The sequence below is a fragment of the Mauremys reevesii genome, linkage group 4 (genome assembly GCF_016161935.1).
Source record: "Mauremys reevesii isolate NIE-2019 linkage group 4, ASM1616193v1, whole genome shotgun sequence".
In the NCBI taxonomy this organism is placed as follows: domain Eukaryota; kingdom Metazoa; phylum Chordata; order Testudines; family Geoemydidae; genus Mauremys; species Mauremys reevesii.
This window is the reverse complement of record NC_052626.1, coordinates 83,226,966-83,242,400: the sequence shown is the minus strand read 5'-3', so window position 1 is coordinate 83,242,400 and position 15,435 is coordinate 83,226,966. Positions and strand designations below refer to the sequence as shown.

The 15,435-nt window shown below is 40.3% G+C and overlaps 1 pseudogene; it reads right to left on the bottom strand.

Annotated features, from left to right (window-relative positions):
- Positions 1-366: 366 nt before the first annotated feature.
- On the bottom strand, positions 367-568 carry LOC120405454 (annotated as a pseudogene).
- Positions 569-15,435: the final 14,867 nt, after the last annotated feature.

The window sequence follows — 15,435 nt, the reverse complement described above, 5'->3', positions numbered from 1 at the left end:
TCTTCAAGCAATGGCAAAGTCATGTTCCCAGTCTTGAAGGGCACAAAGTGCCACCATCTTGATCCCTGAAAAATTCTGACAGAAATCTGTGCTTGTGGAATTTTAGCAGGTAGTTGGGAGAGATTATGGACAGAATGAGAAAATTCCTAGAACTAATATCTTTGAACCTTGATATTTCCTCATTGAACTACAGAGAGATCTTTTTGATATTTTTCACTAAGAATAACATACAGAATTTTTCATTCTTTATAGGGGTGACAGGACAATAATATCTATTGTGACTTTTGTGACGCCCCAATTTCTCTATTAGTTCAAGTAGTAGAGCCCATTGACAGTGTTTTGTTACTGTTTTCAGATCAAGTGGTTCTGGATCCTACCAGTCCTGGAGGCACTGCAATACCAGGTCAATGCATGGGGTGGACAGAGCAAGTGCCTATTCCATCCCCCTGTTTCAAAAATCAATTTAATATACAGTCCTCAAATAAAGGACATATCCGATATTAAACTGATAAGAACAGATACTAGATAATGTTTTCACCTCTCTTAGCCAGAAGGCTGAGAAATTGATCTTAGCTCGCATTTGCATCTGAAAGGAAGAGAAAAAGTGATCCAGGCATTTCCAATTGTCCCTGGAATGCAGAAACACCTGCTTGAATTCTTCACTCATAGAGTCCTCAGTCCTGCCCCTTAATGGCGTTAAATGTCAATTTACTATGAAGGGTTGCAAAATATATGGGGGAAATGTAGCCAAAGAAAAAATAGGCATATCCACAGGTCTATTGGGACTGATATCACTGCAGACTCAGAACTCCTGGAGTGAGCAGGAGGGGTGTGGGTGGGGGGGGGAAGGGGTGCTATAGAAATATGTTCAGTTATGTCTTGGGAATCCCTTTGGAAGATAGGGAGCAAGATCTCATGTAATCCAGCTCTTCTGGCTGCTGAGAGTTCTGCATCTTTGCTGCTTGCTTGATAAAGAGAATTATGCTGAGCTGGTTTAAGGGCCTGGTCCTGAAAGGTTCTGAGGACCCACAATTGCCACTGGTTTCAGCTGATGTTCCATCTATATTTTGTAACATATACTCCATCTGCCACAGTGACAAAAAATGTCTGCTTCTTTATTTACTGGCCAAAGAACTCATCTACCTCCCTTCATTTCAAAAGACATTTCTCCTTATTTAACAGCTATCTGGAGGACTTTTTAAAAATATGGAATGGCTCTCGAAGCTCCTTGAGGATTTTCAGTGTCAGAGATCACAGAAATATAGTAATCTGCACTGTGAGGAACTGTATGAGAAAATTAAAGGCAATAAAAAGCTTACAGTAGGCACTGCATGATATTGGCTTAGAAGTATGAATTTGAAATACTATATTAGTCCTATATTAATGTAGTGTATATTTGAGAATTTCCTTGTTAGTCCTGCATTCCTTTGAACACCCCAAATTCCCATTGAAATTAATAGGAGTTTGGAGTGTGAAAAGAATACAGATCGGGCTATTAAACAGGAAAATGTCAGACATACATATTTAGCCTAACTCCCCCAGCCTTGTGTAAATGCATTATATAGGATCTTTACATGAACAGTTGTAGCAATAGACCGGGGGCTTTTTAGGACAAAGATAACGTCTTTCCATATGTCTGAACGGTGCCTTGTAGACTGTGGGCACTTCAGGAATACAAATAGTATCAATTAATTAATTAATTTGCACGGTGCCCAGAAATTTGCTAGGTTCCCTACAGAGTAAATTAGAACAAGACATGGTCTCAGTCCTGAAAAGCTTGTGATGTAATTTTAAATGTGGCACCATGTGAGAATGGCATCCAGTAGTCAGGGGCGGCTCTAGCAATTGCGCCGCCTCAAGCAGGGCGGCACGCCGTGGGGGGCGCTCTCGCGGTCGCCAGTCCCACGGCTCCGGTGGACCTCCTGCAGATGTGCCTGCGGAGGGTCCGCTGCTCCTGCGGCTCCGGTGGAGCATCCGCAGGCATGCCTGCGGGAGGTCCACCAGAGCCGCCTGCCGCCCACCCGGCAGCATGCCGCCCCAAGCGCGCGCTTGGCACGCTGGGGTCTAGAGCCGGCCCTGCCAGTAGTGGAGGATGGTGTAAGGAAAGATAGGAGTTATGGTAATAAGATACTTCAATATAATAATAATAATAATAATGTGTACATCACAATGAAGCACACAGTATATATAGTAATATAGAATGCTACATAGAATAGGAGGCCCTGTAATGCCTGCTTTCATTAAAGTTGCAAAACAAACCTGCTCAAACCATGCTTAAAAAATCCCAAAATATGCACTGTTTCAGCGAATATTTTCCATCCTGGGGCCCTATTCTTCAATGAAATTTGCTAACATAGACCCCTGTGTCCAAGGGGAGCTAATGAGATTCTACATGGGATTCTAGCAGATCCCAGAACAGGAGTCTCTGGCCAAAGGTGAACTTTTTCAAAAAGCTGGAGGAAAATACCAGCCATTTTCTAGTTCTGTGAGAGTGAGGGGAAAAAAATTGAAAATTCACAGTCAAAAACATTATAATCACTTTTAGACAGGTTTTAGCAAACAACAACTGCAAAAGACTGAAGTTTTAAATTTGAAATTTTGCATCAGTATAGTTCAGCTTCTAACTGAGGAATAGTGAGTTGAATCAGTTTAAGTGGGAGCTATACTGAGCCCTAACTGTATTTGTTGGGTCTAAGAACTCTAACTCATTGCAGAGGTAGAAAAGAGGGGGGGTGGGAAGGGGCGAGGGAGGGCAATGCAGCATAAAGTTTTCCTGATAAAGTCAGAAATTTCCAATGACCAATACTGCTCCCACAATATTAATTCTGTCATGTTGCACACTCAATTTTAACTGAGCCTTGCTGCAAGTATGCATGTTTTCTAGTCTTCTGTCCTAGGTTCAGTGTAAACTTTAATATATTATTCTTTGTGATATAATTTATACAATAAAATGTAAAATGTACAGGATGTGAAACAGAGCTGAGTTATTACTCCCATTTATTACTGTTATTTGCTAACTGTTCACAGTGTGCTCACCCTGTAACTTTCTAATTTCCTGACTATTCCATATTTGACCTTGTAGACTTCAGTGGTCTTTGGATAAGGCCTTTAGTAAGCATCCAAGGTCTCTGAAAAAAGGTCCTTCCCTTTCTAATATATTGTCTCACTTGTTGACTAGCATGGCCTACTGCCAGTGTTATGAGAGTTTGCAATGCAAGCCCCCTGTTAATCTGTGATGGGCCAAACTCAAATGGTTTAGAGATTCAGTCTGGTTTTGATGAGATGGCACATTAAAATATACATACTTGTTATTACGGCACTTGGTGTAGCTACATTTGTCATGGGGAAACCTCCCCACCCTCTATGGTAGCAGCACGCTTTGTTGGAAAGGTTGGCAGCTCTACAAGGTCTTCTTTGAGTCAGGCTCCACTCCCTCAGCCCCAATGGCACATCCATCATATTTGGTTTTCCTTTCCAAAATATTTTTGACAAAGGTCACTTCCTGGTTTCACATGACTCTATGCTTTGTGAATTTATACTTGTACTGGCTGTGGGCCACATCCTCAGCTGGTGTAAATCTGCATAGTTCCATTGCCTTCAGTTGAGCCACACTGAGTTACACTAGCTGAGGATCTGACCCAGGAACTTCAAAAACAAGGGGGAATCGTTTTTGGTAGAGTGAAATAAGGTTAATGAGTTTCAAAAAACTGTATATTTTAACTGGAAAAACTAATGAAAAATCCCACCTCTATAGTGAGATGTGTCATTTTACAGAAATTAAGCTCTATGCTTTGCCATAATGAGATGGTTCTGAATGAACCATAGCAGCCTTTAAGCTGCTGATACATTTACAGGCTTTAGAAAATGATGTAGAGCAAAAAGAACCAAGAGTGCTGACTTCATCTGATACAACGGGGATCAAATGATGTCACCTTCAATAATCCTATTGAAGTACTCTCCTCTACATTCCAGTTTCTTTATATAATTGACCACCCTGAGCACCTTTTGGAAAAGTCTGTTCAAAGTTTATTCAAGACAGCATTTTGGTTAGATTTATAGTATTTTTCACTTGTTGGCCAAAAATGACATAATGGGTTTCGATATGCAGCTTTTAATATGGTGACACTGCCTTTAATTTAGCATAAGTGATTATATATGTTTGACTGTCAGATCACTGCATGTAGCTTTTGTGGCTGGGGGCTTGTTTTATCATAGAATTCTGCAGGACCTCTTCCAAACCAGAACTCCCATGTGTATAATTATATTGTATTTTCATTATATAAACTTAAAGGCTGAAAACATATGAAATGATTACGGGAATGTTCGTTCTCTACAACATCACCACTTACTTACAAGTTTATAACATAAACCAAGTGCTGTCATTAATGCATAGATAGAATAGGTATCCTTGTGATCCACAACATTGTAAGTCTGGAAGCTCCTTCAAAAGTGTTTCATCTGGGGTATTAGAGAGACAAGGTGGGTGAGGTAATATATTTTATTAGATCAACTTCTGTTGGTGAAAGAGACAAGCTTCTGAGCTACACAGAGTTCTTCTTCATCTAGGGTACAGAATATTTGCAGGGATCTGAAAAATGGGCTCATTTAAATTGTGCTCTTTCATCATATACGATGATCAATGTCCAGGCATGAAATATATATCAACATTTTTCCTGGATGATACATGTTACATGAAAGTAAGATGTCAAATAGAGCCTGCATCTGTCCAGCTAATAGGACCTTGGCAAACAAGTCAGAAATATTTTTAACAGAAGTTTTTTTTCACAGTGATATTTCCAGAAATTATATTACAGAGCTATTAGGGATTTGTTAGAGACCATATTCACCCTGTGGTACACAGTTTTAGCAAACCTACTTTGGTGCCTTATTCTGAAGTTCTCACATCGGCTCAGATCCTCAGCTGGTGCAAATCAGAATAACTCCATTGACTTCCGTGGATCTACCTTGATGTATACCCACTGAAGATCCAGTCCACTGGCTTCAAAGAGGTTGTCAGGAAGTAATTGAGATCATAACTTGGCCCAATACACATTAAGGTCTGGAGATCTGTAATACAATATCCTTTAAGAAAGAGGCTAAGTGATGTTTAATAGTAATTTAAATGTTAAACATATATATATTTAAATAATAACAGCATGGTAAAATTAACGGTGGATGTTACCTCTATGATGTAAGAAGGTGGCAACTGAATGAAAGCAATATGAATTCACCACTTAGCAGACTGACTATGCCTCCATGTATGTAAGCTGTTGCAAAGACCACATCAGCAATCAAGAGTGTTTGGTAATCGTGTGCAGAGATGCCATTCCCACCACACCACTCCTGCTGTTCTAATGCTTCATCACCATTTCATGGTGTTCTTACACTTTTTTCAATTTAAACGAGCTGTATTTCACTTCAGAAACTCAGATCAGCCATCAGTCAACTCTTTAAAAACCATATTCATAGATTTTAAGGGACACTTATGTGTCTAGGTTCTTATGTGGAACCATGGTATCTAAGCACTTCACAATAATTCAGTTAGTCCTCATGACACCATAGTCAAGTATTTTCTTCATTTTACAAATAGGAAACTGAAGTACAGCATAGATTAAATTATTTATCCATGTTACAGTAAACATGTGTGGTAGAGCCAGATATTGAACCCAAGACTTCTGAGTCCTAAACTAATGCCCTAGCCACTAGACGGTCCTTTTGACTATCTTCTTTGACTGTCCTTAGATTTGACTGTCCTTAGACAGGTCATAGATTTCACTCAGGAATTCATCTCTCTCTCTCTCTCTCCTTCTCTCTCTTTCTACGTGTGTATATATATATCCACAGACCAAGTCCACCATCAAAATAATCCAGGACCATCAGGAAAATGGAGTAAAAAAAAAGTAGATACTATTATATGAATTATCTAAGATAATCATTAAATCTTTCAAGGAGACACTACACAAGAGGGTAGTAAACAAAATCATCAGGCTAAGGCTGGCAATTTAAACCCACTGATTTACAAGTTTAAACAATTCTGACTGCACTGGTTGCGAGAATAGGTCAAGGAATAATAGCAATAACTCGCCTTATCATGATGTGTAGTGTTTGCGTGAATCTATTGTATTCTGTAAACCAATGACAAACAAAAGCTCATGAGGTGTGATTCTTCTCTCCCTCCTACTGCTGTAAATTGGGGTGAGTGTGTGGAAGTCAATGAGGTTACACTGGTGTAAATCTGATACAGATGAGAGGAGAATCAGATCTATGATCTGCAAAATGGGCTTAATTATGAACAGTTTATATAATTTAAATAAGTTAAAAATCACAATAAATGAGCTACACTATCTAAGTTTCTTAGTCACGTAAACTTAGCACTTCTTAGTCATCAAGGAAATCATTGAAGACTGTTTTTCAGACTCAATGTGGCAAATTCCTGCACAGCATTCTGAAAGTCCCAAGCCTGAGTCACTTCAAACTCAAATGCTCTTCATCAGAGTGACTTTAGGAGCTGATGAATCATTGTTGAGCACTCTGTATGTTTTCATAATCTTCACTTTAAGGAAAGTCCATTCAACATCTAAGCTAACAACCACTGGATAAGGGATCAGATGGAATGCAGTTTCTACATTTGGAAACACAGTGTGATGAATCTGTTCCTTAAGTGTGTTTATGTTTGAGGGAGTTTGTATGTATGCTATCTCCTCAATGGCATGTTAAACTCCACCCTCTGAGGAGAGGAGAGCAGGAGATCAGAGAAAAAATAAATAAAGAGTCCAAAGAGTAGAGAATGGCTTGAGAGATGGATGTCTGCAGAGTGAATGGATTTACATATTTTAAATGTGCAAGTTAACTTTGCAAGTTACCAAGTTTTAGTACAGTTGATGAGGGGCATGGATCTGCTTGTGACAGCAAAATAATGCAATATGCATCACAGTATCATTACCATCAATCAAATCTGTCTGCCTGGTGGGCATTGAGATGGTGAACCCTTTTGAGCAATATGTCTGCAGGGTGTCTAGCATGGTTTTCTGAGTTATTATTTTTATTATTGTTGTTTATTTATTTACTTATCATCTATCCTTCTATCCTCATTTCCAAAGTGCCTGTCACTGGTGTATGCAGGCACTGATGCTGATGCAATGATAGATTTGGCCTTTCCACATTGTCAGCAATAATACCTGCTACAGGTAAAGAGTCTGCACATGGACCCCAATTCAGCAAGGTACTTTAGCATATGCCTAATTTTAATAATGTGAAAACTTTAGATTAGGCACATGCCTTGGAGTATTTTGCTGAATCAGGGCTTAAAACTCCATTACTCAGAAGCTTTGTGAAGTCTCCATTTCCTATTGTACAGTGGTCTAGAGATGGATTAACTCATTTAAAGAAAATTTAAGAATCATCCTCAATTATCCCCCCAAACTCACACTGAACAATACCAAAAAGTGAGTTGTTGTTGTTATTTTCTTTTTACTTATGCATGTTCTGCACTTCCTGATTTTGGCAGGAATATTTCAGCATTAGTTATTATTGTGATATTTGATATTTCCATTCAGATCAGAAAGAGGAAATACAGGGAGGGGGAGGGGAGCTGTGGGGGAGGGTTGGTAGAGGAAGAAAAGCTATTCTCATGAGACTTTTAATACAAACTTCTAGATAAAATAGGTGCAAATACACCTGGAGAATATCTGAACAGAGCCATGAAAGGCCCCATCATTTTACAGTACAAGGCCTTAAGTGAATCTGCATATACTGAACACTATGTGGTTTCTTGCATCATTCAGCACAGCTGATGCTGACAGACAACTCTTAGCTGCTGAACAAACTGAATAAATCAAAGGGATAGGAGTCAACAGCTAACTTCCCTTCATGATTCAGTGATATACGAAAGATACTGACTATATAGCTTTGCAACACATTATTATGGCTTTGTGAATTTGAGACATACAGTATGCTCTGTCACGTGTTGGTTGTCATCAATCCAAGATTTTAATTCTGAACTTTTCCAAGAAACCAGTAGCAATATTTTCTAGACCTGGCCAGCTATAATGCTTGGCCAGAGCTATGGGAATGAAATGTCAAAGCAGTCTGTCTATGATTGAGAATGCTTTCATGCGTCTCCACCTGCTGGTTGGCATTTCACTAATTGCAGTAGCCCATAGAGATGACAGCATACTTTCTGAAGTAAAGAATTTTCATGGAAAGCTTAGTTCTGCCTTATTAGAAGATGAGTAAATAAGCTTGATATGAGGGATTTTTTTCTAACACATCAAGGAGAGAATCTTCCGACAATACAAATAATAAGTAGAAAACTACTGGAATTCTCAAGTCAAGCCTTAGAACTTTTGATGCCACAAATGCAGCACCTCCTGTGGGATAATGAGCAATCAGAGAAATTTCAAGAAGGAGTTTAACTAACAGCATGAATGTTTTAGGGTTTCACTTCACTACAAATAATAGGTGCCAAGAAAGTTACATGCTCTCTCACCAACACAAGTAGGCAGGGAGATTATTATTATATAGAATGTACAAGCACAGGCAGTGAGAGGCCCAAAACTTAGCTTCTGTCTGGTCAGCAAAATGCAGGCAGGCAGCTGTTTCGGATTGAAGGGAACATAAATGATTAATGACTTCTATGCTTTAGAGAAATGAGCCCACAGGACATGTTTCTTCTAACTTGCTGTCCCAAATGACCATTTCTTTCTAGTACCCCTGTGACTGTCTTTGGAGATGCTCAGTGTTCTGTCTTGAACTTCCCTTTGGAAACCGACTGGATCAGATCTGGAGCCACACGTATACCAGCTGAGAATTTGGCCCACTGTTTGTATAGACCTTCAATTAATGCAGACCCCTGAGCACAACATTTTATGTTACATGAACTCTGTACTGTATCAATGTTAGTACATCTAGTCAGGGGCGGCTCTAGAAATCGGGCTGCCCCAAGCAGCGCGGAGCGCTGCGCCGCCCTTCCCCGGTCCCGCGGCGGGTCCCCTCTTCCCGCGGCTCCGGTTGAGCTCCTGCCGGCATGCCTGCGGCAGGTCCACCGGAGCCCGGGACGAGCGGACCTGCCGCAGTTATGCCTGCGGGAGCTCAACCGGAGCCGCGGGAAGACGGGACCCGCCGCAGTCATGCCTGCGGCAGGTCCGCCCGTCCCGGGCTCCGGTGGACCTCCCGCAGGCATGCCGGCGGGAGCTCCACCGGAGCCAAATGCCGCCCCCCCGGGAAACGGCCGCCCCAAGCTCCTGCTTGGCGCGCTGGTGTCTAGAGCCGCCCCTGCATCTAGTGCTCAGATACTACTGTGATGAGTACAGTACAAAAATCGATATGGATTAGAATCTGTGTTGTCTTTCTGTCCTCTTTTTTTTCAGGCTGAGTTATACAATCTGAAAAACAGGGACTGTGCTCAGGAACAGAAACAATACAAGGAAAAAATCCTCCCCTCTTAGCCCTGGTCTACACTGGGGGAGGGGGAATCAATCTAAGTTATGCAACTTCAGCTACGTGAATAACATAACTGAAGTCGACATACTTAGATCGACTTATTGTGGTGTCTTCATCACGGTGAAGTCGACTGCTGCCGCTCCCCCATCAACTCTGCCTGTGCCTCTCATGGCACTGGAGTACAGGAGTCGATGGGAGAGGGCTTGGGGGTCGATTTATCATGTCTATCCAGTGGGTAGTGTAGACATACCCTTAGTAATGTCAAAGATCAGCACTGATGATTGCTACCTTGCAGTGATATGCATTTTCTGTAATAGCTTTTTGTTGTCCTACCCAAACTGCTAAATCTACCATCTGTATTTGATGTGTAATTTCATTTACTTTGCTGGCTTTTCTGTGGTCAGTTGCTGAGAGCAGAAAGTGGGAGAGGCAAAAAGGAGAGTGGGGAAGAAAAAGGGCAACATGGAGAAAATAAAAATAAAGGCTGTACATAATGCAGAAAATAATGTATACTAAATTGTTAGTATTTTTAATACAACTTTTTTGTTTTGTTACAATAGTATTAATCAAGGTGGGTCAAATTCTACTCTGAGTTGATTTAACTATTATTTTGGATTTATGTTTATAAAAATGAGAACAGAATTTGAGAACTCGGTTACCCACATCCTCTATAATGTGCACAACATTGACAAACATTACAAAATGAATGCTTACTACACCAGAGTATTCACCTTCCCTGGAATGTCTGTAATATGCCCTATTGTTAAAATGGAAAATAATGTGAACAATGTGGCAATTACAGCAAATGGTCCCCTGCACATCCTTTTTAGCTTAATAAACACTTTTATTTCATATTTATGCAGTTAGCACTACTGGCAGTGACATAGTCAATTACTGTTAGCACTAGCGATCTAACTAAATTGGCCAGCTACGTGAATTCTAAACCAAAAAGATAGCTAAGATAATTTAGAAGGTGTATGAGTTTAATACCTCCTGGATGTTTCTAATACCTTGGCTAATACTTAGCTGTACTAAAATACTGACTTAGAGAGAGTTCTCATAAGACACAGCAGGTTTGGAAGATGATATTTCCTTGTCTACAAGTATATCACTATGAAATCTTCAAGTCATCTTTTCAACACAGGAAGTTATCTGTTACCTGGTACAACAATGTGCTCCTGAACAAAATTAATCTGATTTCTGATGATATTTAAGAACTAGCCACATGAAGAATTATTTTAACTAAGCCTATATTAAATATCTGAATATTTTTGTATAAACTGATGCAAACTAAGCGTAACTTTTGTATGTTTGAACTTGATGTTTTATTTTTTTCGTATGTCACTTATGCCCATTCTAGGAGTAAAGGTCAGTTCAAAGCAAGTGTGTTTCTCTTTCTATATATATTTATATGTCTGCCTTAGATCCTCAAAGCAGACAAACCAGTGTTGACATTGTTCAAAGTTCAGAGTACAAAACTGGGATATATACCTAAACACACCTATACAATTTTTCACACAATACTGCACTTGAAAGGATAAATTTAGCTCTTAGTTCAATTCATATTGCTGAGAGCAGAATTTGGTCCAGTAAGCCTGATTCTCCTCTAATTTAGATTATTTTTAAAACTAGTGTAAGTCCAATGGAAGTAGTATAAATCAACTTCTGGGTAGCTGCACCATTTTACATCAGCTGATGATCTGGCCTATTTTTGTCAGTGGAGTTACTCCAGATTTACAGAAGTATAAATGAAAGGAGAATTTAGCTCACTGTCTTTAAGTCTGCTAGTCTTTGTGTAAATGGATACAAGTCAAGATAAATCATGTTTAGTAAAATGATCCTCATAAATGATACAGTTTGAAAATTGAGCTGCAATTTTAATAAGTTCTCAAATGTATTAATACCTTTTTCTGGTGTACAGTCTTCAGATGACAGGAAACTACTTCCTTAACATTTCCAATTTACATCCCAAAAAATCTACACTCCTGCTTTCTAACAGCTTTTATTTCCACTAAGTTAACCTTCAGAAAGTACATAGGCAAAGAAAAAGGGAACATCCATTGCAAATGGAGCCAGGTCCTGAGTCTGTAATAAAGTCTATGCAGGCAGACCTTCCACTCACATGGAGTCTCAGTCGGTCAATAGGGTTCTGCACAGAGATAAGATTCGTGTAGATCTGACTGCAGAATCACTCTCCTTAATCAATGTGGCCCATTTTAATATCTATATCTGACATGGCAAATGGGAGAAAGAGGCATTTGAATGTGTATACAGTCATTAGGGCTTGTCTGCACAAAAAAATGTTGTATGGCTTTAATTATAGTGGTATAGTTAAAGCAATACACCCTTCCCCACCACTCCTCAGTCCATGGATACAGCTTTATACTAGTATTGCTATTCCCAAATGGGAAAGGGAATAATTCAGACTGGTATAATGCATATTTATAACCAATATAACTAGGCTTGTACTGGAATAACCACTTTGGTAAAAAATCAGTCCCCTAACCAAAATAATTATACCAATACAAAAGCTATGCATAGCTCAGGGTTTATTCTACATCCTATCTTTTATTTATTTGCACAAATGAAAACTTTTACAAAAATTGAATTGCCTACTGTCCATACTACCCTGTGCTGTGATGCAGCTTGATCACAATTTCGCATGGCAGACTGGGATGGGAAACATGCAGGAAACTACCAGATGTTGCAGGGGTTAGTGGACCAGCTGGTAGAAATCTTCCCTCTGAGGGCCTGATCCAAGGCCCATTCAAGTCACTAGCACAGTGAGATCCATTTCATAGGAGGCAAGAGATCTCAGTTCTCTTCCTACCTGTGCCGTTTGTGTGTTGTGTGACCTAGGGCAAGTTACTTCACCTCTGTTTCTCTGCCACCTTTTATCTGTCTTATCTATTTAGATTGAAAATTATGTGTGGCAGGTAAGTGAGTGTACAGTGCCTAGCACAATGATTCTATGATCTTGATTGGGGCTTCTAGCTGCTACAGTAATACAAATAAAAAATAATAATCAATGGAAAGGCTTCAGTTGACTTTAATGCATGCTGGATCAGGCTTTGAATCTGTAGAGAACTTATTCCCAATAGTCTATCTATTGGAGAAGTACATCAAATACATGCTGGTATCTTGCTTGTACCAAAAAAAATTACATTTTTTTCTAAACTGATCTAACACTGCAGAGCATGAGGCAGCCGAATATTTTGGCGATATCTAATAATTAAAAATAATAATCCAAAAGACCTAATTCCCACCCTCAGCCCCTCCTGAGGATGTGTGTAACTCTTATTGTCTTCAAGAAAAGTTATTTGTGTTTTGCAGAGGGAGAAACAGGCCTCAAAATCACGTTACCAATGTTAGGTTCAGAGGAAACACTAATTAGTGCTTTTGTTTTAGCAACAAAATAAATTATTGGTTCTAACTCCTATTCTTGCTCCTGGGTAAAATAGCAAACTGCTACCATGGAAAATAAAATGTAGTTCCTCAGGCCTGTATTACAATGGATCAAGGCCATGGGAAATCCGTTGCCTAAAGGGCACTTCAGATGTATGTGATGAATGGTACACTGGCCTGATGGTGACCATATTTAATCATGTGGAAATCAGTGACAACTGAGTAGAAAAATCAGAACAACATATCATTTCTCCACAGGGAAAAAAACCAACAAGCAGCCCGATGATTATCCAATATTCCAATATTAACTTGGATCTAACTCAGAAAAATTAATAGGCCAAATTATAGTCATTTATACCTGTGCAAGGCATCTACCTGTGCAAAGTGGTTGCAAAGGAAACATTAATGAGTGGATATGTAAATGACTATTCAAGGAGCAGGCACTCATATAAAGTTAGATTGTGTCCTTATCTCACTTGGCCAAACAGAATAAAGGGAAGAAGTTTCCCAGTTTCCCTTGTTCTGAGTCCACCTGCGAGTAGGTGAGCAGAGAAGGGATAGGGAGAAGTGAAAAGTGGGCACAGCCTTTCAAGCACAAGAAGAGAAATAAAATGCACTCTATAAGTATAAATGCTGAGGTAACTGACTTCTGCACTGAAGTAAGGAAGAACCATGGAAGGAATTGTGGCTCTCTGAGTCATAGTTCCTTCTTGGAGCTTCTCCTAGATTAGTGCAGTAGTACCATTCGTTAGGGCTGAAATTAAGGCTTAAGATAGCCCATGCACTGGAAGAAGAAGAAGAAGCGGATAAATAAATAGATACATACACCTCTACCCTGATATAACGCTGTCCTCGGGAGCCAAAAAATCTTACCGAGTTATAGGTGAAACCGCGTTATATCGAACTTGCTTTGATCCACCGGAGTGTGCAGCCCCGCCCCCCTGGAGCACTGCTTTACCACATTATATCCAAATTTGTGTTATATCGGGTCGTGTTATATCGGGGTAGAGGTGTACATACATACATACAAGACAGTGGAGAATCATGCCCAATATCTCTACATTCCAGATCTATATATAACCGAACAAGTAAAAATCTGTTTTTGGAAACAGTACAACAATTTGTTCCCTACCCCCTTTCAACATCATACTCAGAAGAAACGGAGCCAGTTCTCTCTAACCAATATACTGTATGTGGAATCACATTAAACACATTCTGATCTACAGCCAGAAAATGAAGAATTCCCGACTGCCACACCTAGAGACCATTGAGTAGTTTATATTTGCACTTTGAAATACAGCACTTGTTTAAAATCATACAATGTATCCTTGGGAAAAAAACAGCAACAAGTTACAACATAGAAGTTCTGTTAGATTAGAAGGCCAGAATAAATAAGATCCAATGAGTTGTGGGATGACTAGAGGTATACTATAAGATCTCATCTTAAAAAATAACATGAAGGTGATACATTGCAGATGAAACATTAATGAAAAAAACAACAACATGCCAAGCTTCTAATTTGAGAAGTTATTTCAAATAAAATAGGCTTGGGCATGCTGAATGTAAGAACTTTGATATGGAAACATAGGCGCCGACTCTGTGGGTGCTCCGGGGCTGGAGCACCCACGGGGAAAAATTAGCAGCCAGCGGCACTCAAGCTCTCCTCTCCTCTTCCTTCTTCTTACCCTCTGAGCATGCAGCGTCCCCGCTCCCTTCCTGCTTCCCCCCGCCCCCCCCTCCACACCTAACAGCTGTTTAGCGGCACTTAGGACTTTCTGGGAGGGAGGGGGAGGACCAGGGACTCAGCGCGCTCGGGGAGGAGGTGGAGAAGTGGCGGGGAAGGGGCAGGGACTTGGGAGAAGGGGTGTAATGGGGGTGGGAAGAGGGTGGGGACTTTGGGGAAGGAGTGGAATGGGGGCAGGGTGAGGGCGGTGCAGTGGCAGGAAGACGCGGGGCAGGAGCGGTGGGGGGGGGGGAGTTGAGCACCCACCAGGCAGAGGGGAAGTCAGTGCTTCTGTATGGAAATACAATTATAGTTAGTGAGATTAGTTGGAAATATATTTATGGACAGTTTATATGTTGAGCTGAATCATCTCATGGAGAAAAGTGAATAAGGATTAGGAGGAAAATATACAAACTGTTAAAAAGAGTTTTGTTCAAATATCCTTTGCACTTATATTCTTGCCAGATTTTCTAATCCTCAACGGAGATTTTTTAAAATAAAGTCAGTGTTTTGTTATGAAAATTTACCTCAAATTATTCCAAAAAGTTTTAAAAAGTAAGGCCAAGATTTTTAAAAGTGACTAGTGATTTTGGGTGCACCCATTTTTGGATGGCCAACAAAATACCTTAAAGGAACCTGATTTTCACAAGGTGATGAGCTGCCCACAGTCTGAAAATCAGACTCAGGGCTTAAATTCTCAGAGACTATTTCCCTGAGCCCCCCATGAGTCCTCCCATTTAGGGCTCCAGGTGCCAGCTGCAGGGGAGCGGGTGCCAGGGCTTAACCCCAGGATGGAGGGTGCTGGAGCTTTAGCCCTGTGGGGGAGGGGGAGAGAGACATGGTGGGGCTTGGGGTTTCAGCCCTGC